This window comes from Sciurus vulgaris, assembly GCF_902686455.1.
Source record: "Sciurus vulgaris genome assembly, chromosome: 13".
Lineage (NCBI taxonomy): Eukaryota > Metazoa > Chordata > Mammalia > Rodentia > Sciuridae > Sciurus > Sciurus vulgaris.
Window position 1 is genome coordinate 34,964,242 of NC_136474.1, and position 22,972 is coordinate 34,987,213.

At 36.8% G+C, this 22,972-nt stretch overlaps 1 protein-coding gene across 17 annotated transcripts in view; it reads left to right on the forward strand.

Moving 5' to 3' along the window:
• The first annotated feature begins 995 nt into the window (after positions 1-995).
• LOC306642727 (THO complex subunit 1-like) overlaps positions 996-22,972 on the forward strand; it is a 192,735-nt gene continuing 170,758 nt past the window's right edge. For 6 of the 17 annotated variants that reach the window (XR_013758610.1, XR_013758611.1, XR_013758612.1 and 3 more), the window contains exons 1-2: positions 1,027-6,211; positions 8,745-8,818. The gene's annotated coding sequence lies outside the window, so the exon portion shown is untranslated. Of the gene's footprint in view, positions 6,212-8,721; positions 8,819-10,499; positions 10,864-15,716; positions 16,321-20,193; positions 20,365-22,972 lie in introns of those variants that run through there. The other 11 variants (XR_013758608.1, XR_013758609.1, XR_013758618.1 and 8 more) reach the window with 10 other exon arrangements.

The window sequence follows — 22,972 nt, forward strand, 5'->3', positions numbered from 1 at the left end:
TAAAACATGGAATTGATTCCTTAATTCCTACACTTTCAGAATTTCAATCTCTTCACCAGTTTGAGTGTTGACTCATTTGCTTCCCGAAAGGCGCATGCTATTTATTACTTAAAATTTTTAAAATTAAACGGATTAAAAACTTCGAAGCTTTGAGTCAGCAATGGAGTTAAGATAACTCATTTCCTGTGATTCCGTGGAAAGTGCAATACAGAGGAGACATGGAAAGACCAAGCAGTCCGCAGGGGCTTCCTCCCCTAAGCGGTGTTTATGCAGCAAAGTGGGTCTAGACAAGAACCTAGAGTTGGCACCGCGTGATGCCTGGCTTCAGGACCTTTGTGGGACACTGCAAGACTTTGAGTTTAGCTCAGGGATACAAGAGACTATCCAGGAGAGAGAGAGAGAGAGGAGAAAGAGAGAGAGAGAGAGAGAGAGAGAGAGAGAGAGAGAGAGAGAGAGAGAGAGAGAGAGAGAGAGAGAGAGAGAGAGAGAGTGTGTGTGTGTGTGTGTGTGTGTGTGTGTTTGGGGTCTGTGCAGAGTGAAAGTACTGAAAGGAGTGAAAAGAGAGGGGATGGAAGAAACATAAAAGCCTAAATAGCCAACAGAAAGAATAGGGAAGCGAAATCTGGCGACCAAGAGGAAGCAGGAAAACAGCAGGAAGGGTGGATAAAATGCCAGAATTCTTCAGAGCGGCCCGCAGCGGTAGGACTACAGTCCTCTGGCCGGCAGGGGGCGCGCGCGTGCTCCCCACGCGGCCCCTCCCCTCCACGCATGCTCGTCTTGCCCCTCCTCTTCAGAGACGCTGTTGCAGTTACTGCCCTTGAGCCGCTTCCCTTCCTCCTCTACTAGCGGTGGCCCGCGGCTGGGGCGGCGAGCGTGGCTCCTCTTCAGGAGGCGGAGGGAGCTGGGCGCGGGGATCAGCCGGCCTCGCGGCAGCATCGCAGAGGCCGCAGGACGCTGGGGCGCCGTCATGCGCGGACGCCCAGCTTGGGCGAGGCCCCGCGCGCGGCAGAGGCCATGGAAGCTCCGGAACTCGCGGCGCGCGGCCGGGTCAGCGCGGGTGGGCAGTCGGCCGAGCACCAGCCATTTGCTTGCTTGGATGCAGAGCGGTGGCGGCGGTAGCGCTTACTCGCGGGTCCCTGGCGGTGTAGATGGCGAGGCGTGTCGGAGGAAGCAACGCCCCAGGCCGGCGGACTTCAAGCTGCAGGTCATCATGGGCTCCCGCGGGGTGGGAAGTCCAGCCTGAGGGAGCGTTTCACCGAGGACACCTTCTGGATGCCTGCAAGTCCACCGTGGGTAAGGCATACTTAAACAAGCTCCACAGTGCAGTCAGTGTTCCTTGCCTATTTTTTGTCCAATAGCTCGTAGTGTGTGCTTACTTTATTCATTAACTTACTGTGTTACTCTTATGAGACTGGTGTTGATTTTAGGCTTGAAGAAGTTGTACTGGATTAAGACTCTTACAACTCAATCATTTGTCCTCTGAACCCTCTTGCATTTTTTTCACACATGAGCTTTTGGGGGACACTTCATATCCAAACCATAACAGTGCCCAAAAGAGTTTCATATGTTTTAGCAATACACCTAGAAACAATCTACAAAACCAATTATGTAGAGAGAAACAGGAAAATATGCACAGTAAATGTTGGCATCCTTTTTATGTTAGTCTAAAAGGAGTATTTTGCAGAAGAGTGTAAATGAAATGTAAACATCATCATTTGGTTTAGAGGAAAGGGTGCTCATGGGGACAGCAGGAAGATTGTGCCTAATTTTAGTATAAAAAAGAGTTATAAAAACTATGAAGGGGTAAAGTCAATCTAGAAGATATATGGCAAGTACCTGCTAACCAGAATGAGCCAGGTAAAGGACAATGATTTGTGCAGCAGGAAAACCTATGCCAGCCGGAGAAGGGATTTGTCATCATATAGGAGCCACTGAAATTTATTAACAGTAAACTCTACTTAATGTCATCATTTATGTCATCACTTTGGCCACCCCTTCTAAAAAGGTGTCTTTTGTTGTACCTCTAATGCCAATTTTCTCTTCTTTTACTTTCACCAACTAAAATTCCAGTGGACTGGGGAACTTTCCCAACCCTGTAATTCTGCCGAAGTCCTTCACCTGAAAACTGTCCTTAGAAAATGCTCTTTTAACAGGCTACCAGTTCTGTTTTTGAATCTGGGCTAAATAAAATATTCCCAAGTTGTCACCATTATGGAACAATTCTTAGTGTGTTTACTTCTCATTCATTAGTTGATTTGATTGTTTCTTTTAAATGGTAATTTTCTTGGGGTATTCTTAGGATTTGAGAAAAATGAGCAGATCACATCCCAAGTGAGCTGGCCATCTCAATTTCATTTCTCTTTGCAGCTGAAACCAAAAATTATTCATAAAAATTCTACAGTTCTAACATAAGTAGCCTCAGGGGAGAGCAAATGCATCTATCAAACAAGCAAGGTTAAGGATTATTAATGCAGAAGCCACTGTTTTCAGTGTCACCATTATAGCTTCAGTTGGCAAAACACAGTGGCAGATCTTACCTTTTACATTTCACTTCTGCAAAAATGAAAATATACTAAATGCGAAATTATGGATGTGTTATGGCAGTGTCACATTGGAAAAATCACATAAAGTTTTTTTCTGTTAGCTCTTTCTTAAAAATTTTTATTGTAAAGCAAATGGGATACATGTTGTTTCTCTGTTTGTACATGCAGTAAAGGTATACCATTTGTGTTTTGTAATAAAAACTTATGCAGTAACCGCTGAAGGGATGTCCAATTCTCTCACTGTTGAATAACTCATTTCATAATGCTTATTATACATTATTGCCAGGAGCAAAAGTAGTAGTAATGGATCAACAATTTAAGGCCACTTTTACGTATGTAGCAAGAGCTTTAAAATTAATGTATAAATCTCAGGCTGTCTTTTTTCACATTCACATTGCACCTCCAATATCTCCAGTTCTCATGAAGTAAACTGCAGACTGAAGAACATGACAGTGTAGCCCAGTGCCTGACTTTTCTGCAACTGGACCATCCTGGGGCCACTCTCCTTTCCTCTGTCCTTTTGCCACTTGCTGTGACCCCACCACCCCCTCCCTCCCTCAGCTCCCAACCTGTCCATCAATAGTCTCATCAGATCATTTCAGGACTGACATGCACAGAGGGGCCCCCTGTTCTGGGGTTGTTCAGCTCCTTCACCATCCTAGTCCTGGGTCCTCCTCATTCTGTCCTAAGACCTTTTGCCTATATATTTACATATAAAGCACTAGGGACAACAGGAGTCTCCTGGATTTCAGAACTGTCCCCCAAGAGCAGCTCCAATTTTTCCCAGTCACCTTCAGAGGGAAATCTTGCTAGTTTCCAGACCTAACTATGGAAATGTGAATGTTTAGAAACTAGAGAGGGGTATCTGTGGCCAGGGTTAAGAAGATCAGAGAGATTAGTGTGGAAGCTGGGGTACAGTCCATGAAAGTTGTCAGAAATCATATAACCCAATGGTTCCTGCCAGCTCATCAGAATCACCATGAGCCATTCTGTGTTTTTAAATGAAATTCCCAGGTCCTTGCTTAGTTCTGTTGACTCATATTTTTTGATAGTAGAATACAGATAATTTTTCTAAGTTTTTTAATTATTGCATGTGTTACAGACTACAATGTAACAAGGGAAAAGAATATGCCTCTTGGATATACAGGACATAGAGTATCACAGAATCAGAGTTTCATTAAGGACTATAATGTCATCTAATCTAATCTCTTATCTCTGACCCAGTCTGCCTCCCTGTTACAACTTCCTTGATAGATGGTTGTCTAGCCTCTTCTAGACAATGCCCATGGACGGTGTCCTGTTAGATATTTCTTATTATTTCAACCCTTGTGATGAGTTGAAATATGCTGCCTTAAGCCACCCACTGGTTCTAGGCAGTATTCTCACATTGCATTCTTGATGCCTTACCAGTGCATAGTAGAGCTGAAAATAGTACTTATATTTTCTGGATATATTCTATGGATTCAGTGTTTGGGGCTTACAGTGCCCCTAGATTTTTTCCCCCTATACCGTGTGTAAGTGTACACTTTTAAAACACAGTGTTAGTACCATTACCTTAAAATAGAAAAAAAAATAGGAATATAAATGTATTTTAGCTAGTCTGAATAGTCTTTTAAGAAAAATCTTTAATATACTGCTATTCTTTAGTAACATTGTCTTTAGAGACAACCTAACATTTTTAATCATGCTTTTCCCGGAAACAATATTATTATTTCAAATGTTAAATCATAGTTGAAACTAAATCAAACCTTTTCATCTGTTTTTGAAGATAATCTTTTTAAATCAAAGATAATTTAGCAACAGCACAAAACATTCAGAAATGAGAAAAAGGGAACCTCCTAGTCCTAGTTCTTCAGCTTTAAAAAACTACCATTCATTTTGGTATGTGGGTATAGATTTTCTCGTCTTTTAAAGAAATATATTGTTGAGATACACATACAGTTTTGAATCCTACTTTTTCCACTGAACTTTATATCATAAGCATTTTCCAAGTTATTGTAGTCATCATAACCGTTGTTTATAATTGCATTATATTTTCTCACAAAGCTTAGTGATGAAGAGAATAGATTGCAGCCAGACTCCCTAGGCTTGTATCCCAGCTCTGCCATTTATTGGCTCTGTGATCCTGAACAAGTTATTTGACTTGTTTGTGTCTTGGTTTTTCCATTCTATTAAATGAAGATAATATGATTTATCTCATAGGGTTATAAGAAGTATATTTACAGCTCTTAGTGTACCTCACATATAGTAAATTCTGTACATATTATTTAAAAAATTACTGTTTCACCTTTATTATTGAGTGCACATATCAAAAATTACTTAAGTGTATCTATTTGGACTTTAGGTTGCTTCTGTTTCTTGTCCCTATAAAACTTTGATGTGAGTGACAAAGTGTACCTTTTAAGATATACTTCAGAATTATTTTTCATAGGTTATTTTACTCAAGTTTTTAAAACTTTTTAATTGGTTTATGCTCCTCTTGAAGGTATTTGTACTGCATCTAGACCTTTTGTATCGCTGGGAAACGTTTTGGATTGTCTTCCTTTGCATCAATGTGACACAATACTCACTTAGGGAAAATAATGTTGCTGCACAATAGTAATTGTGTTAGTTTCTTTTCCTGCTAACATTGTCTTTGAATAGATCCTGAGTTCTGAGATTAATTTTGGTTTTTTGATTATATTTCTAATATTGCTGATTGCCAAAATGTTTGTCCCCATGAAAGAATTTTATACTGTGCTGTCTTGGGAGAGCCAAATAAACCATGTGGAGAAAAATTTGAGTGCAAAGCTTGATTGAGTAGTAAAAAGTAACTTGAAGATGTATACTTTCAGGTGTTTATAGCAGGTACTCAGTATTGTGTTATATTCCTGAAAATATTTTTACTTTTTTGAAAATGTTATCTGGTTGACAAAAGTGAAAGCACAGTAGATTCTCAGTGCCCTTTAATATTTAATATTTTACTTCCTGTGACTTATTATTGAAGGGGTGTGACAGCTTCTGAAGAATATTAGTAATTTCTGTCTAAACTCCATAGTACATTCTGTTCTGCTGGGAAGAATTATTGTGGATGTTCAATGGTAAATAATTCAGTGAAAAAATGATTATTTTTAAAAATGTATATGTGACCACAAGAATAGGTGGGTGCATTACATACGAATGATAACATGAGTTTCTTTTGTTGTTTTGTTGCTGTTTTGCATTATAATTACATATAAAATAGTAGATTTTGTTGTTGCATTTTCTTAATCTGGTCAGTTTTGTTCCCCAGTTCCCCTTCAATGATCACATTTTAAGATAGACATTACTATCCTCATTTTTAGGAAATAGTCGATTTATTAAAACTGATCATTAACATTAAGCTCTGTTCTAGGTACAAACTTTTGAAAGTGAGAAAAATGTAGTAAATTTATCAATGCTGAATTTGTTTTGTTGCAGATAGTAATTGTTGTGACAATGGTTTCTTCCTCCATTGTGAGAACCATTTCTTTAGGAAAACAGTCATACTGGTTAAGAATGTTAGATATTGTTTTAAGACATTCTGTGTAACATTCAGTTCTTTGTATTGTTAGATCTTCTAAGAAGATAATCTAAATCTCAGAGTACAGCCTTCTGTGGACAGATTCAACTCTTTTTGACCAGGCTTTTCCTTCTATCTGAAAAATCAGGTAAGTTTTCATACAGTAAATAATTTCTTTGCAGAAAATTTTCTAGTTTTTATTGGATTGAATTTTGCAATAATAATAATGAAAGTGATTCTGAAAAGTTGAAAAATAGTATAGAAAATTGTTAGTTTTATTTTACTTATAAACAGTTATACCAGTTCCAATAGGTAAGTTATCCTGAATCCATGCTATTGATTCTTTATTTTCAAAGATTATTGATAATAATGTGCAGTTGAATCACACTGAAATATGTAGATATGTACCACTGTGTCCATATTTCTTTCTTTTTTTTTGGTATAAGGGAACCTCAGGATGCTACATCCTCAGTCCTTTTTTTAACTTGGAGACAGAGTCTAGCTAAGTTACCAAAGCTGGCTTCAAACTTGTGATTTTCCTTCTCAGTCTCCGGAATTCTTGGAATTATAGGCATGTACTACCACTCCTGGCTCTCTTTTATTTTTGTATAATAGTTCTAGTCAATTTTGTATTCTAGATTAGCACTAGATGTAAGATTTCATCCCATGGGAAATAATCTTTATCTCCTGTCTTCCATTGTTCTATAGACAAATACAGATATCTAGTTGTTTTTTTTTTTATGGTAATTTAGGTTTTTTTCTCTGTCCTTAAGATTTTCTTTTTCTTTGGTTTTCTTTAGTTTTACTATGATGTATCTATGTCTGAGTTTCTTCTTTATCCTGCATGGGAATTTTTGGGCACCTTAAATCTGTAGATTATTGTCTTTTATCCCATTTATGAAAATATTAGCCAATGTTGCTTCAGATGTTGTGTATGCCTCTTGTTCTATGTCTCTTTTTGGATTTTCAGTTAAATATTGTAAATATTGTACTCTCTCACCAAATTCCCTGTGAACCCTAGAGGAATCTTGAAGATGTGAATTTCAGATAGCCTGTTTTGGTAGTACATGCCTATAGTCCCAGACTGAGATGGGAGGATTACTTGGGCTCAAAAGTTCAGGACTAGCCTGTGTGCCACAGTGAGACACTGTCTCAAAAAAAAAAAATTTTTTTTTACAAAGAATGTATGTGAAAATTGTACATACTTTTATGTAATTATGGATCTTTTATGTAATTATGGATTTAGCATTTTATATGCTTTGCTTATTTGACAAGTTATATTCTTACACAGTCTAGTTGTCAGTTGATTTGTTCTGAAAATCTTTTTAATAGGTCTTAGTTTGCAGAGTCAGTTTAATCTGGAAAATGTCACTGTTTTCAATACTAAGGTGCAAGAAAGCACCCGGAATCAGAAGTTGGGACTGATATAAAACCTCACAGAACATCTCTATAAGTTTGTTGTTGAAATAATTCACATGAATGAGCCTCTTTAGTCCTCAAAAATTTAAAAACCTTATTTGTAATTCATAGAAATAATGAGTTTTTATGTAAAAAAAAAAAAGTTCAAACTATTTAAAATAGAAAGTATAACTAATCTGAAATTTAAGGTAGATTATGGAATACGTGATTTTCTATTGGATGGAATTTATACAATAGTTATACTTACTTTAGTAATGTAGATTATGGAGTAGCTATACTTTCTGTTGTAAATATATTTTGAATGTTTGACACAGAATACATATTATTTCTCTAACCATTTATAATGTTTTCCTAACCTTATAGAACTTTGCATATATTTACAAACTTATATTATTTTTTCCCAAATTAGATTATATAATAAATACTGCTCTTAAATTCATTTTCTTTTTTTGATGTGTTTCTGCATCAGTACATTTAAATGGTTCATGATAAAAGAATATGTCATAATTGCACATGATTAGACATTTAGGTTATCTCAAATACTATAAAAAACTATTAACAGAAATGCAGTGAGTAGTATTGTATATATCATTCCTAAATTATACAGGTGTTTCCTCAGGTAAGTAAAATTTCTGGGTTGAAATATATACACATTTCAAATTTTTGGAGCTATTAACCAGTTACTTCTCAAAACGACTATACCAATTTTATACTGCCATCAGTGGCAGGTGGAGAATGCCTTCCCATTTTCCCAGCCACACGAAAACTGGGAATTTTCAGTTTTTCAAAACTTTGCTTACTTGATATAAACATCTGAAAAAATGTCTTATTTATATTAGTTTACATTTATTTGATTATTATTAGAGTTGAACTTACTGCATATTGATTAAAATTTATTTTTCTTCTAGGAATTACTTCTTCATTCAAACTGCCCTTTTCACTATTGTGTTGTTTTTGTCATTGCATGTATTTTCAAAACATTTAGCCATAAACCATTTTTTTTTCAGAGAATCTGTTGTCCTGTTGAGAAAAAAACTGGTTTAAATCTTTTAACTGTATCATTATGCCTGTGTTATGTCATTATCATAGTGCTCCTTAGTTTTTGGATTCCTGTCATTGTCTTAACGATTATTTGTCTGGATGTTACTGTAACCAGAATTCTCTAATAATGGTTGTCTGTCAGTATGTGCATGACCTATTCTAGCATTTATCTTCTTCCTGTTAACTACTTCATGACAGGCTGTCCATTTTTTAAAATTTAGCACACCGAGGACAGAGATGAGGGGATGGATATAGAAGAATGTGAAATGGGAGATGCTGAAGCTCCAACAACATGGTGAGTTATTAAGCTCAAGATTTCTTGATTTGCAGAAGATAATCCCTTATTGATTTACCAGGTACTGGAATGAGGATATAAACAAGGAGGAAGGATATTATGCTTACAGATTTGTTTTATGTTTAACTTTTATATGTATGGCTTAAATCCTAAATCAGTAATGGGCTGTATCTCAGTGAGTTTTAGAACTGTGCACATAGTCCGTCATTTAAATAGCCTGCTTTATGCATATTCCTAGCATTTGAAAAGCCAACCAATGGCAACCTTTGGAGCTTCTCCCCTTCCATTAAACTTGAAGACCTGGTACCTGTGGGTATTACACTGACATTTAATGAAATGGAAGAGACAATAACCTCTTCTCTTCCCTTCTATCTTTTATTACCATGTCTTTTCTCATCCTCTACATCCTTGAACCTTCCCAAATAACGTCTTCACTGTGCTAGTTAGAAGCAGTGAGGAAGAGAAAAAGGAAAGTATGAAGAAAACCACTTTCACTAGCACTTACTAGCACTGAGGCAATGGAAGTTATCAGTAGTTTTTAATTGAAAGAATTTACATTACTGTCACCCAGATGATGAAGAGGGAATTGCTGTATTTGCACAGGAAGTTGTATTCCTGGCCAGTCAAATTTCAAACACACCCATTAGCAACATGTAGAAGTAGTGTAGTTCCTGGCTTACCTGGAGTACTTCCCAACTTCCTTGGGCAAGTTATTTTACCTCCCTACAACCCAATTTCAGTATCTTTAAAATATAGCAATGTCACCTACTCACTATAGTTATTGAAAGTATTAAGTAAGCTGATGATCAGAAAAGGCATGCTAAGGCACTTTGTTGTTATGATTACTGTAGTTGTTGACATGATATAGAGTGGAAAATATAAAGCACTTAGAACAATTTCTATCCAGTGTTTGGTAGCTAACTATTAACTACAGCTTTTGTTGTTGTTGTTGTTTCTTTGGGGGATGTGGGGCATGGGGATTGAACCCAGAGAAGTTCTACTACTGATCTACATCCCCATCCCTTTTTTGAGACTAGATCTTGCTAAGCTGTCAAGGCTAGTCTCAAACTTGCAGTTGTTCTGCCTCTGTCTCCATCATCATTGGGATTCACATGTACACCACACACCCAGCAGCTATAGTAGTTTTTTTTAGAAACCCATTTTTTCATGGATAGGGTGGGCCAAATTTAGTCAACTCTAATATAATGGGTCGCCTGAAGGGTAAGCAGGGCCCCAAGACAGTTAGTTGGATGCTGTCTAGGCCTGTGGAGATAATTCAACTCTATTGTTAGAGTCATAAATTAGTCCCCACTGCAGAAGAATCCCTTATACAGTACCCAGCACTCAGCTTCCCACCTGTCTATTGCAGTCACTATTTTTTCAATGTAGAAAATGTGTGGGGAATTACTTAATAGGTATATTAGCAAATTGTATTAAGCATTGTGATATTCAAAGCAGAGCAATTACTTATATATCTACAATGTGAGGTCCATTTCCCAAATTGCCTCAGACAGACATCAATAAAAATTTTTGTTAAAATTCCAACATGTAAAGTTCTATAAAATAGCCAAACAGCTTTTTTTTTAATCCAATTTTATATTTTGGTGAAATAGCTATACCTTTTTGTTTGTTCTTTCCTTTCCTTTTTTTTTTTTTTTTTTTTCTTTTTTTTTTAAGGCAGGATTCTCCCTGTGTTGCCCAGGCTACTCCTAGGCTCAAGTGATTCTCCTGCCTCAGCTTCCTCAGCAGTTGGAACTACAATTGCAGTTTATTATGCCCAGCTCAAGACATTCAATTTTAGATAGTGACTGTCACTTCTAATTTGTTACTCTTTGCACATATAATAGCGACATATTCTTGCTGTGGATAAGAAAATTCAAAAGTTGCTGTGGAATGGTAAAGGTGAAAGTTAAATTACAGTTGATTGAGGAATAAATGAAAAGTGATGACATGGTAGCATAGAGTGTAGACAGCTCTTTCAAGAATTTATTTTTCCATGAAGGAAAGAGGAAAAGCCTCTAACAGGGATATTACCATCAAAGGAGGTAATGTAAGGCCCCCAAAAAGGAAACCCCAACTCTGTCCCATGGATCAATGGCAACCCCAATCAACCACAGGAGGCGTCACTTGACGCAAACCACAAGAGGTGTTTATTCCAGCGCGCTGGGACCCGACTCCTGGCTCACGCAGGAGTCCAGGAGTCCAGTCCCTAGCAGAAAATCTTGTAGGTTTATAAAGACAGAAACCACACATCGGGAGGGGTCGCACATGAAAGGGGGAAAAGGGGGAAGAAAAAAAGGAAAAATGGGGAACAAAGCTGCCGGGAAATTTCAAAGGGGGTCTGGGTTTGCTGATAACATACAACATGTTTCACAATGTTTTACAACAGGGTGTAGATTCTGGTCAGTAGTTTCTGGTAATCCTACTGTTTGAGCACTATCTGGCTATCAGGCTCAATTTACTCTTTTACTCTCTGTTTGGGGCTGTTTCCTGGAACAGCTTTAAGGGCTTTGTTCCCATTACTGGGAGGGAGACCTTAGGGAGTTGAGATAAAACAGACAGCTTAAAAAAATGTCCATTCTTTCAGTTTCTTTCAAATTTGTCTTATGTTTTTTTTTTTTTATACCATTGTGTAGTTTGAGCCTCTGACCTCATCATGCTGATCCACATAATTAAGTAATTATATAAATAACACACTAGTAAATATGGAAACCTGGCAAGTTTGCGGTTTCCACAATAAATTGAATTAGAGGGTGGTTTGGATCATTTTCTTCTATCAGCTAGATTTCATCAATATTGAAATTTGTTTTTCAGTTCACCAAAGGATGATTAGGCAGTCAGATTACTAACTGACTAAATATTCCCCACTTCTATTTTCTGAGTCATTTATAAATATTACACAGCAACAGATTCTATCCAAATAATCTCTTTGGGGGAAATAGAGAAACATTTTATTGTTTACTGCCTAACATTGTTATTTTTGTTTCATAAAATCATAGTACAGTTGGAAACCTTGGAAGATAATCTCCCTCCAGGCAAAATAACACCGTTTTGTGCTTTTTTATGAAGTTCTACATGTACAGATCCAGCATTTCCCCCTTTGCAGCAGCATAATATTTCACCACCTTTATAATGAGAAATTTTTCCCTTGTTTATACTAAAAATTGTTTTTGCAGCACAGTCTAAACATTGAAATAATTAGTTTAAGAACTGTATTAATACTATGCAATACAAATGTTTGAAATTTAAGAGTTCACACATCCTGTTGCTGACAGCATGGCAACTTAATTGAGTATTCAGATATTGAACTGCTTTCCTAAGCAGTGTCTTAAGAACACAAAGATTTCAGTGTTCTCATGAAACAACTGTTGACAGTTATCTTTATAGAGAAAATATGGAGGTGGATTTGTTTTCACAAAGAAATCATTTATAATTTTAAGTAAGGGTATATATAAAAATATATCTCATACCATTTATAAATTTAAAGTTATTATTTTAGTCATATTCCAGAGATATATTTTGACACTCATCATCTTAAATATAGTCTCATAGAAAGCCTAAGTTTTATTATTACATATCTTCATGTTTGGAAGACTGCCTATATTTTTATGTATCCTCCTTTAATTTGTATGTCTAGATGAGATGCCCATAGATACATCTGACTGCAGTGTGTTCACTGTAGACAGACTCATCAGAGAACATTCTCTTTTGAGTTGAAAGGTGAAGGCACTATACAGTAGGGTATGAGTGATGTTTCATGTGATTCTCCCAATTTAATCAGTACCATGGAGTGAATGCAAAATCTTGTTAACTATTCTTAGATTCTCCAAAATTTTTAAAAATTAATTTCACATTTTTATAGCTGTATTCTTTTAATGGCTATTTGGTCCAATTCTTTCTTAGTAATTAGTATGTGTTTTCTTTAACTTTTATGTACATTACGGCTACATATAGTAACTGGTCGGGTGGAAACTTTTTATTTTAATTTTGGAAAGTTTTATGAATGATCAACTCTAAAGTGACAGGGTCTACTTAAAAATCAAAGTGTGTCTTAATAGTAAATTAGATCTTTTGTATCATGAGGTATATTCATTCTAATTATAATGACAACTTAAACTGTATACATTAATGTTTTGTAATAGAATATTTTCCATATTGTGATGTCACCCGTGTCTCTCCTTGACAATGTAACACTGATACTTTCCTCTTACCCACTTAATTTTAAAATTATTTGAATGCCTACTGTTTGTTAGGCATAGACTAATATGTAAGAATTCCAAGTACAGATTCATGAATATATCAAGTTTTGAAGATTTTGAGTTTTTCGTTTGCTTGTTTGTTGTTTTGACCAGCAGAGGGCAGGGATTCTATCTTTAATTTGTTCTTTTCTTGCTATAATTTGGCTAACAGCAGTGTACCCAGAAGTCAGAAGAAAATCTACATGCGAACACATGCTATATTCTTTTCAAAAAAGTATTAGAGATGTCGTATTACAAACCTTACCATGAAAACAAGCTACTCTTTTCATGTTATATTTACTTCAAGGTGATTTTTTTATGAAAAAAAAAATGCTTCGCTGTGTTTAGTATTGTATTTAACTCAATTTTGTACTGAATGACAATATGCTTTGTTGGAAGCCTTGGGGAAACTGAAGGATTTCTGTTGTTCTGATAAAATTTCTACCCAATTTCAGAAATCTGAATGTTTCCTTTTTTAATCACTAGTCTCTTGGAGAAGTTTCTCCAGACTGTTTTCCTTTTCACACTTTTGTTCCAAGGACATCATTTCTAGGCTGTAATGCTACAGAATGAAAGTGTTGGAACTAGGGCTATAGCTCAGTTGGTAAAGTGCTTGCCTCATGTGCACAAGGCCCTGGGTTAAATCCCCACCACCACAAGAAAACAACAAAACAAAACAAAAAACCAGAATGAAAGTGTACTGATAAAAGAACTGAAAAGAATGTCAAGATGTAAAGTGAATTAAGATTTCTTTTAATTACTTGTATTAAATGCCCAAGAAAACAAATTATATAGTAAGTCCACTCCTATATGCTAATATGCTATTATTTATGCTATAAATTTAGAAATAGGAATGTGTACATGCAGTATTCATAATTTCATAGAGAAATTTTTTTTCTTGTCTTAAATTAGTCTACATACTGTACATTAGAAGTATATTAAGACCCCCCAAGAGGTCCCTAAAAAAAGAATCCTAAAAAACTATATGCTGTCCACATTTTTTTGACCCAAACCTGTTTTTCAAAAAATACTGGGATCATGCCAAACAGTTGGTAAAAACCAGCTCAGTTAATTCTAAAAGATCCCCCTGCATGCAATTGAAATCCCACTTTGGATATGTGATGTGTTCAACATATTATTTACTCTTCTGTGCATAGCTCCATACATCAGGAGACCCTAAATGTATCAATAGATAGATGTTGTCTTTGAAGTATAGGATGTACCCAGAAATCATAAGAAAATCTACATGCGAACACATGCTATATATTTTTCAAAAAAGTATTAGAGATGTCATATTACAAACCTTACCATGAAAACAAGTTACTCTTTCCATGTTATATTTACTTCAAGGTGAATATTTTCACCTTGAATATTTTCACCTTGAAGTCCTTGAAGTCCTGGGAGCTCCGTCCTACACCTGGCCACCTGAGGACTTCTGCGGAGGAGCATCACTTCCTCTGCTCCACAGGAACCCCCACACGATGGCACAGAAGCTGGGTGTGCCTGGCAGCACGGTTCCTGCCCAGTCACATAAATGAAATACCACTGAGTGAGTGTCTGCCCTACACCAGGCTCCATCCACAGCCCTTTTTGTTTTTATTTTGAGACAGAGTCTTGCTAACTAATCTGAAACTTTAGATCCTTTGGCCTCAACTTTCTAAGTCACTGAGATTTACAGACATTTATTACTGCAGGTGGCTCAATAAAACTTTATTTGTAAAAGCAAGAGATGTGCTCACTGACTCATTTTAAAGTAATTTGTAATAAAATCAAGCATTTTGGTTGAACTAAAAACGGTAGTCGCAAATAAACACTTCACAAAGAGGACTGAAGAGGAACGTAAACACTACATAAAAATCCTTCCTAACATACATTGTACTGTTTAGCCTTGGATTGTGGTTTGAGTTCTTTGTACTTTTTGAATGCCTGGCTGACCACCATAATGATTTTCAAATAACTTTTTGTTCATATCATTTACCATTTTGGATGATGGAAAAGAGACTTGTTTTTCAATAAAACATCATTTTTCTCAAAAGTACAGTGAATGAGATCGTCCTGTAAGTAATACATAACAATGCAGGAGGAGTATGAGTTGAACAACTGTAATCTATGACCAAGCAAAATTATTATGTATATAGATCTTGGAATTGCTCCAAACTTTGTAACAAGTCTTAGAAACAACATTTTTCCATGTGCAAAGTATATCCATGTGCAAAATTGGATAATATGTCAACTCTAGAAAATTGTCTTGGTAATGCATTGGGAACTCTCTATTTTCTGACCAATTTGTTCATCTTACTTAGCAAAACTAGAATGGATGCATTAATAACATGCAAAAAACTCACTCAGCATTTTTAAACTCAATTACTGCACTTACGTAGTTACGAGAAGCAATAGTGTTTTTAGGATGCAGAAGGATATTTCAAATATTATGGAGCATCTGTTTGGGGTTTAATTGTCTGCAGATGGAAGATGATCTATTTTCCTTACTTACTCACTGCCACATTTCTAATAATGCCCAGGCTGTTCCATGTAAATTCATAATCTTTCATGTAAGCCTGTCCTTAGTTTCCCAATATTTTTTCTTTGCATCATTTTCCAGTTGTATCATGTTAGAACTGATGTTTTAATCCCCCCCCCTTTTTTTTTTTTTTTTTTAGTATCTGTCATGAAAGTTAACCACTTGCACACAACTGGAGAGGTGTGCAGACAAATCAAGAAGCCAGCCTAGTCCACTTGGAGAATCTTAATCATTTCTTCAGTCACATGTTAACCATGACAGATATAAGCAAAGGCAATTAGTAATTTCTGTTCTATTCTTAACTAATACTTTGAGACACTTATTTTATTCTATTAATATGAAAAAAAATTCCTTGTAAATGTTAATTGGGGTCCAGCTGTAAGGGTTAATCGGAGAGCTAATAAAGAGGCAAGCACACAGCATGGCAAAGAGCAAGAAGTGATTTCCGTGGGAAAGCCCATCCAGTTTATTATCTATTCCAGGGTTATATCAAATTACCTAGGTTACATAGTACAGTTAGCTTTGCACATGTGCAGCTCACATAACTACCTTGCTTCTCAGAGTCCACTAGTACCAAAGGTTATTACAAGATAATATCTCCAGGCCTGAAGGACAGAGGAGTTGCAGAGCATCTCTTAACCATTCAAACAAGAGCACCTTTTATCCTGAGGAGTGTGCTCATCTCTAAGGATTTTTGCTCCTCTGAACATTGACTGACTTGAAATCCCTACAGTTTCTAAATTGAAATCAAAAACTGCGGGACATCATTACTTTTTCTTATTCTATCTCTTTCTTCCAATGGCTACCATGTCTGCCACTCATCAACTGCTATTAATATGGTTATCAATTGTCTTAACTTTGATTTTCATCCCTACAGATACCTTACAAAAAAAATTTACTATAATTTAAGATATAAGAGTTCAGCATGAATTGCAACATTTGTATGCCTGAGAATCCTTTGAATTTCACTCAGAATTTATAAGCAAACGGTCATGTTGTACTGCTCTGTGGTTTAACTTTTTGGTTGACTTCAGACTAGTCTCTCTTGTAAATAAATATCTTTAAATTAGTGTAAAATACCTAGTATTTGTGAGAGTTCTTTGGAAATATTTTGGGGCATAATCCAATATGTTTATTCTGAATAGAAAGCAAATCAGAATTTCCTTTATCATCTTCAGACAGTAAGATGTAGAGGAGGCCATGAACCAAGAAAATGTCAAGGATGAATCTAGAATAAATAATACTTGTTTTGAAGTAAGATACTTTAAATATCTTCCTAAACTTACAAAGAATCAGGGGAACCTAGGCCTGATGAATGAAAGGGGGATAATTTTAGTCCTTTTCACGGGACTTCATTTGCCCTTTCAACGCTATTAGAGTGAAAATGTGTTCATTGGTATCTCCAGTGGGCTTAAAGATCCAAAGTCTTTAAGATTTGACTTCTACCATTCTATTGTGTGAAAAACATATCCCTGCTGAGTCTGCAAAACAGACTGTACTTTACTTTTATAATTGTCAAGATTGTTTTTATTGGAAGAAGATGAGATATCTGATCCTTCTCAAGCTGTGACTTTTCTAGCATAGTTATCATATATTCTTCATCAAATCACCTTTCATTATCTGCAAGGTAGTCTTAAAGGAAAGGGAGGAAGAGAGAGGTCTCTCTCCATTGTTGAACTGTACCATTTGTCCAGCCCTGGCCTATCCAAATGCTCTGTTAGCTCATGGCACTGTAGAACCAAGCATGGTGAAGTTTCTGGAAGTATCCCTTTCTGTAATGATCAATAATGTATAACATTATTTTTATTAAAAATTGATATATTATGGAGTAAAGATGTAACTTTGTCATGCTTTATTCATTTATTTATTTTGGGGGAGTACTGGAGATTGAACTTAGGGGCACTCAACCACTGAGCCACATCCCCAGCCCTATTTTGTATTTTACTTAGAGACAGTGTCTTACTAAGTTGCTTAGCACTTGGTTGCTTTTGTTGAGACTGGCTTTGAACTCAAGATCCTCCTGCCTCAACCTCCCAAGTTGCTGGGATTATAGGTGTGCACCACTGTACCCAGCAATATGCTTTATTTAAAAAGATCAAGCAACAGATTTCAAAGAAATTTCATGCTTGGGGTGGGCCACTTGGTATATGCCAAGCTTCCCACAGACATTTGTTCTTTTTCCTGCCCCCTCAGGTACATGGGAAGGTTAAAGTGAAAAGTCCTCACCTCCCTTCAGTCAGATCAGAAAGGTACAATGAAGGTCATCAGTGGAAGAATCCCAATCATTTTCTGTCCCACATTGCACATTTATTTCCTCTGGCAGTTTACAAGCACATCAGATATGCTTCTGGACCTAACTGTTGTGTTCCAGATGGGGTTAGGGTTAGGGCAATTCACATGGGCAGTCTAGATTCCAGTACAATAATTTACAAAGCTTGTATTTTACACAGAATGTAGTGCATTCAGGTCCAGGCTTCTGAGCAAATCTCTTGCTCTCTTAAAATCTCAGCTTCTGTATCTGTGGTACAGGGAGAATGCTATTTCTTAACCTGGGCTATGGGATAGTGAATAACATAATGGGCATAAAGTTGAGCACACAGCTGGCTCAGAGTATAGGAAATGGCAGGTGCTGCTATTGTGGCTTTGTTGTTATTCTAATATAGGATTGCTTTATAGAATTTGAGGCTTTCAAGAGAATTAGGTAATTAATCCAGGTCACTGTCAGTCCCAGATTTGATACTGCATCCTGTTACAGAAGTTCAAAATTGAACTCTTAGGAAATGAATGGATTTCTCAGTGGTATATAAGGTGTTATTTACCTGAACACCTTGTGGATGCTGTGGTTTCCAGAGGCACCCAAGCATGATGTTATTCTATCACATGTCATGCATCCCCCATGATGATACTTTCCATTTGCCAGTCTTTGGGTTATAAACAGCATCAGCATGATGCAGGCTGATATTTTTCTACTGGCAATGATGGTGATGATGATCATGATGAGATAAGGTATAGCAATTTCAAATATTACCATTTTATTTGAAGCAGTAATGACCCAGAGCAACATAAACCCATTGTGTGCTTTCCTGGCCATTGGGGTTCCATTGTCTCCAGGAGTACTGGGTTTAAATGTGGATATCATTCTTTGTGTTTATCCTTCAGTAGCATCAGTCTCAAGAGAGCAGGAGATTGTGCACTTTTATAAAACATCAAGATGGATCGTAGGCGATCTCATTTAGTAAATGTTTAGTTGCCCGATATGAATTTGGAAAAATATAAAGCCATTTGTTAGGGAATGGGAAGTGTTACTTAGAAGTAGGGCACTGACACCCCTTTTCTTCAATATGTGATTTTGATTTTTAGAACAGTAAGTAACTGTCTTTGAGAAACAGTAATTAAAAGTAAGCCTGGCAGCTGCCTTGGAGTTAATAAATGACATCTGCTCAGCACATCTGTCAGTATCTCTGATGAGCTTTACTGTGTGTAATTTCCTTCTTGGTATTGCTAATGATGCAATTATTAATTATGGTTTCCTTTTTTGTGTATTCTTTTATTGTAAAGAAATGTAGTGCATCTTGTTTCTCTGTACATGAAGTAGAGGCATACCATTTGTGTAATCATATGTTTACATAGGGTAATGGTGTTTTATTCATTGTTATTTTTTCCTTTCTCCCCACCCCTCTCTTCCCTCTGTGCAGTCCCTTCTTTCTCCATTCTTGCCTCCCTCCCACCCCCCATGGTTCTTAATAATTATAGATTAATCCAGTTGGAGTTGTTGGTCAAAACAAATTGGCACATCAAATTTTGTCTGTGATTTGGTGTAAGTGTTGTCCTTACATTGATGTGTCTTTTATTTTGCTTGACTATACATACATAGGTTCACAGTAAACATGATGAAAAAGAAAGTTATCTTATTGAATTATCAATATGGTGGATTGCCCTTATATGTCTGAACAATTTCTTTAGCTATTGGTATATGTCCAGGTACTAATGAAACACATATACACAGGGAAGACCTCATCAGAGTGATTTATATGTGTTCATTAGCCAGCATAGGGACCTAGTAAAGGAAATTATTTGTATTTACTTACTTCTTCCATGAATAATAAAGGAGTAAGAAAATGCTCCCTTGTCGGGATCATAGGTGTGAAATAACCATTTAATGAAATAAAATTATTCTTACTAGTGTGAATCTTATTTCTGTATTTTTTTTTTCTTTCCAGAGGACCCCATACCATTGTAATTACTCTAGGCAGAAATTTTGGCTAGTTTAAAGACCTCAAAGACAAATTCCATATATAGCATGAAAAATGGTCGGTGTCCACTTAATCTTTAAGAGTATTGAGCTCATAGTAATTTATTCTTGACAGCTACTCACTTCTTGTCTGTCTGATGTGTACCCAGCTAACTTTTTCCTCACTGCTTGGGGGGTATTTTGCCATTGGTATTTATTTCCATGCTTTATCTTTCTGTGAATCTCATTTTATCATTGATGGAAGTTTGGTCAGTAAATTTCCTGGTAAGGACTTTCATCTGTCATCAGTGTACTGAGAAGACCTCCTTCTCTGGCCACCCCCAGCATACTCAGTGGAGCCCTTGGTTGAAATGTCCTCTGCCAGCATGTCATCTTGATGCCTGTGAAATGTGATTCCAAGCTGCCTGCACAAGCCTCTCTTCTTGACCACTACTGGGGATCTGTGGGGAACACAAGGAAATAGCACTTGTTATTGCCTATACTTTCCATTTCTGTATTTTGTTCCTTCTTATTTCCTTTCATGCCCATTGCCCAATATCTGGAGTTTTGATGTAAGCAGAAAAAAAGAATAGGTAGGCTATGAAAAGAGTGCAAATGCGGGAGACAGGAAGACTAAGTGAGGCTTACTCTGAGAAAGTTTTGATTCAGCAAACACGTCCTTGAACGTAATATAAGGGATCAAGTCATAGGAGGGGCACAAAGGTGTGTCACCAAATTTGTCCTGAGGATTTTATGGTTTCATATATGTTATAATGAATTTACCAGAATAACTGAATTGAAGCTTAAAAGTAGGAAATTCTGTGCAGGAGAGTGGAGCAATGTGCAACAGAAGTTCCACAGGAGGATGGCTGCTTTTTACACAGCCACTGGGCCACGTGGCCTTTGAAGGATGGGTAGGATTTGAACCAAGAAAGAATTGAGTAGGGGAAATTTCCTAAAGAAGGAATAGCAGAAATAAAGGCCCCGAGAGGAGATGTTAGGCATATAGGGAAAAATTTCTTTTTGTTGGTACATAGGTAGATCAAAGAACAAAGAAAAAGGAGAGGCATAAAGTTAGGAAAAGAGGTTGGAAACATCTCAGGGGAGGCCTTGATTGCCTTTTGAAATAAGTATTATTCTTGTAATGTGACTGGTTAGAGCTGTTATTTAGGAAGCCCCATAGGACAACAATCTAAGAGACTAGGAAGGATGTCTGCTTGGGAGTCAAGAGTGAAAGTCCAGAAAGTAAATAAAACAGGTTTAGGGAGTAGAAGAGGGGAAACAGTAAAGAAAAAAAAATATACCATTCTTAGACTTGTGGAGATTGGGCATGATATTGGAAAATGACCTATGTCAAGTGACTGTTCTTCAACCCAGAGTTATAATATACCTCCTTTACAATTTGTTTCAGTTTTATGTGCTGAGGCTCAAAATATTTACATACAACTAAAGTTCATTTACTTGCTCTGACTTTTATTGAGTACCTACTAAATTCTATGCACAGAGAGGGAGAAGCCTCTCTCAGTCTTTCTCTGTAATGAGCTTGAACTCCTGCTTTTATGCTTATGAGTTCAAAAGCATTTTTCTGCATTAGGGGTGTAACTCAGTGGTAGAGTGCTTGCCAAGGATGTACAAGGCCTTGTTTTCCATCCCCAGCACAGGAAAAAAAATGTATTTTTCTACCACCATGCACTACATGGGGGGGCTGTTGTTCAATTTATAGATGCCTTCTGTGTATTTCATGACATTTGTTCAGCAAGGACTTGTCAAGTGACCAGTACATTAAAGACACTGTGTGGATCTCTAGGAGTCAAAGGTGGTAAAAAGTGCCCTTACTCTTAGAAAGCTCCAGTGGGAGACAGTGTCAACACAACTACTTATTCTCTGCTTGGTTAGGGAAATGACCCTAATTGCTTTCTCCTTCTTGACAGTCCTTCCTGTGACAGTCACTTCTATGTCTTTTCTTTGATTCCTTTTCAGGGTCTCTACTTTGGCCAGCAGATTATCCTCTGGAAGTATTCCATGCATTCCATTCCTCATGTACACACTGGAATCAAATCAAATTGACACTGTTACCAGATCTTTCTTTTCTGTCCTTTGCCAGGAAAGCTCTCAGATATTCATCCTATTTTTATTTCAGGATTTTATTTTCTTACTGCATCATTCTGCCATTTTTACTTTTCCTTCTTGTATAAGACTTTCCTCTTTACAACTGGTGAAGAAACTTTTAAATCTCAATCTTATCTTACTGTGTTGTCAGTCATCACCCAGGTCTTCTCTTGTATATTGGGCAACACTGAGTGGGCTTTGGTTTCATAGTCAGACCAGTGGAATGGAGAATGTAGCCTCATGGCCTTGTTTCCCAGCAATTTAGGAGGATGAGCTATTGGCCCTGATAGCTTCTAACTTCAGTTTTCCCCTTGGTAAAGCAGTATTAACATACCTCATCCTATATTAAATGAAAGTTCGGTAAGATTCCTAGCATATAATAGGTATTCAAAAAGCCCAGGCTTCTTCCTTCCTACATAAGCAGTTGGAAAATGGATCAGTATACTATGAATGCCTTCATAATTGAGAGGCTCATCCAATCAGTGCATACTGAGTCCGATCATAAGCTAGACTATGATTCCGTCAGTTTCACCTCTTAAGTATGAAGAGTGTTTCCAAATAGTGCAATGGTAGAAATTACCTAACTGACAAAGCAAGATATTATATCAAGAGGTCTTTTCAAAATAATAGCTGAGTAAATTCCACCACCCCCCCTTTTTTTGCCATAGTCTGAAAAACTTCATCAGAGATATTTAGGAACAATGCCTCTTTGGATTTCTCCTCATGTGTTGCTTAGGGAATTACCTAAGATGTTAGAAATGAATTCCTCAGACCTCACCCAGATCTTTGATCTGAAATTGGTAGGGAACCTAGCCATGTACATGTTTCAAAACCTCCCCAAATGATTCTTAAACTCTATATCCCAGAATAGATTAAACAGAATGCCACAATTAATATGTTTTATTTATTAAGCCACTTCATGCAGGAAAAAATTTATGTTTACTACATGAGAACCTGAGGATGTCAGGATCCCTACTCTATTAAGCCCCCTCCCCCAGTCCTCATTACATTTCAAGGGCCACGTGAATATCACTTCCCATATCCACCTACAGTTT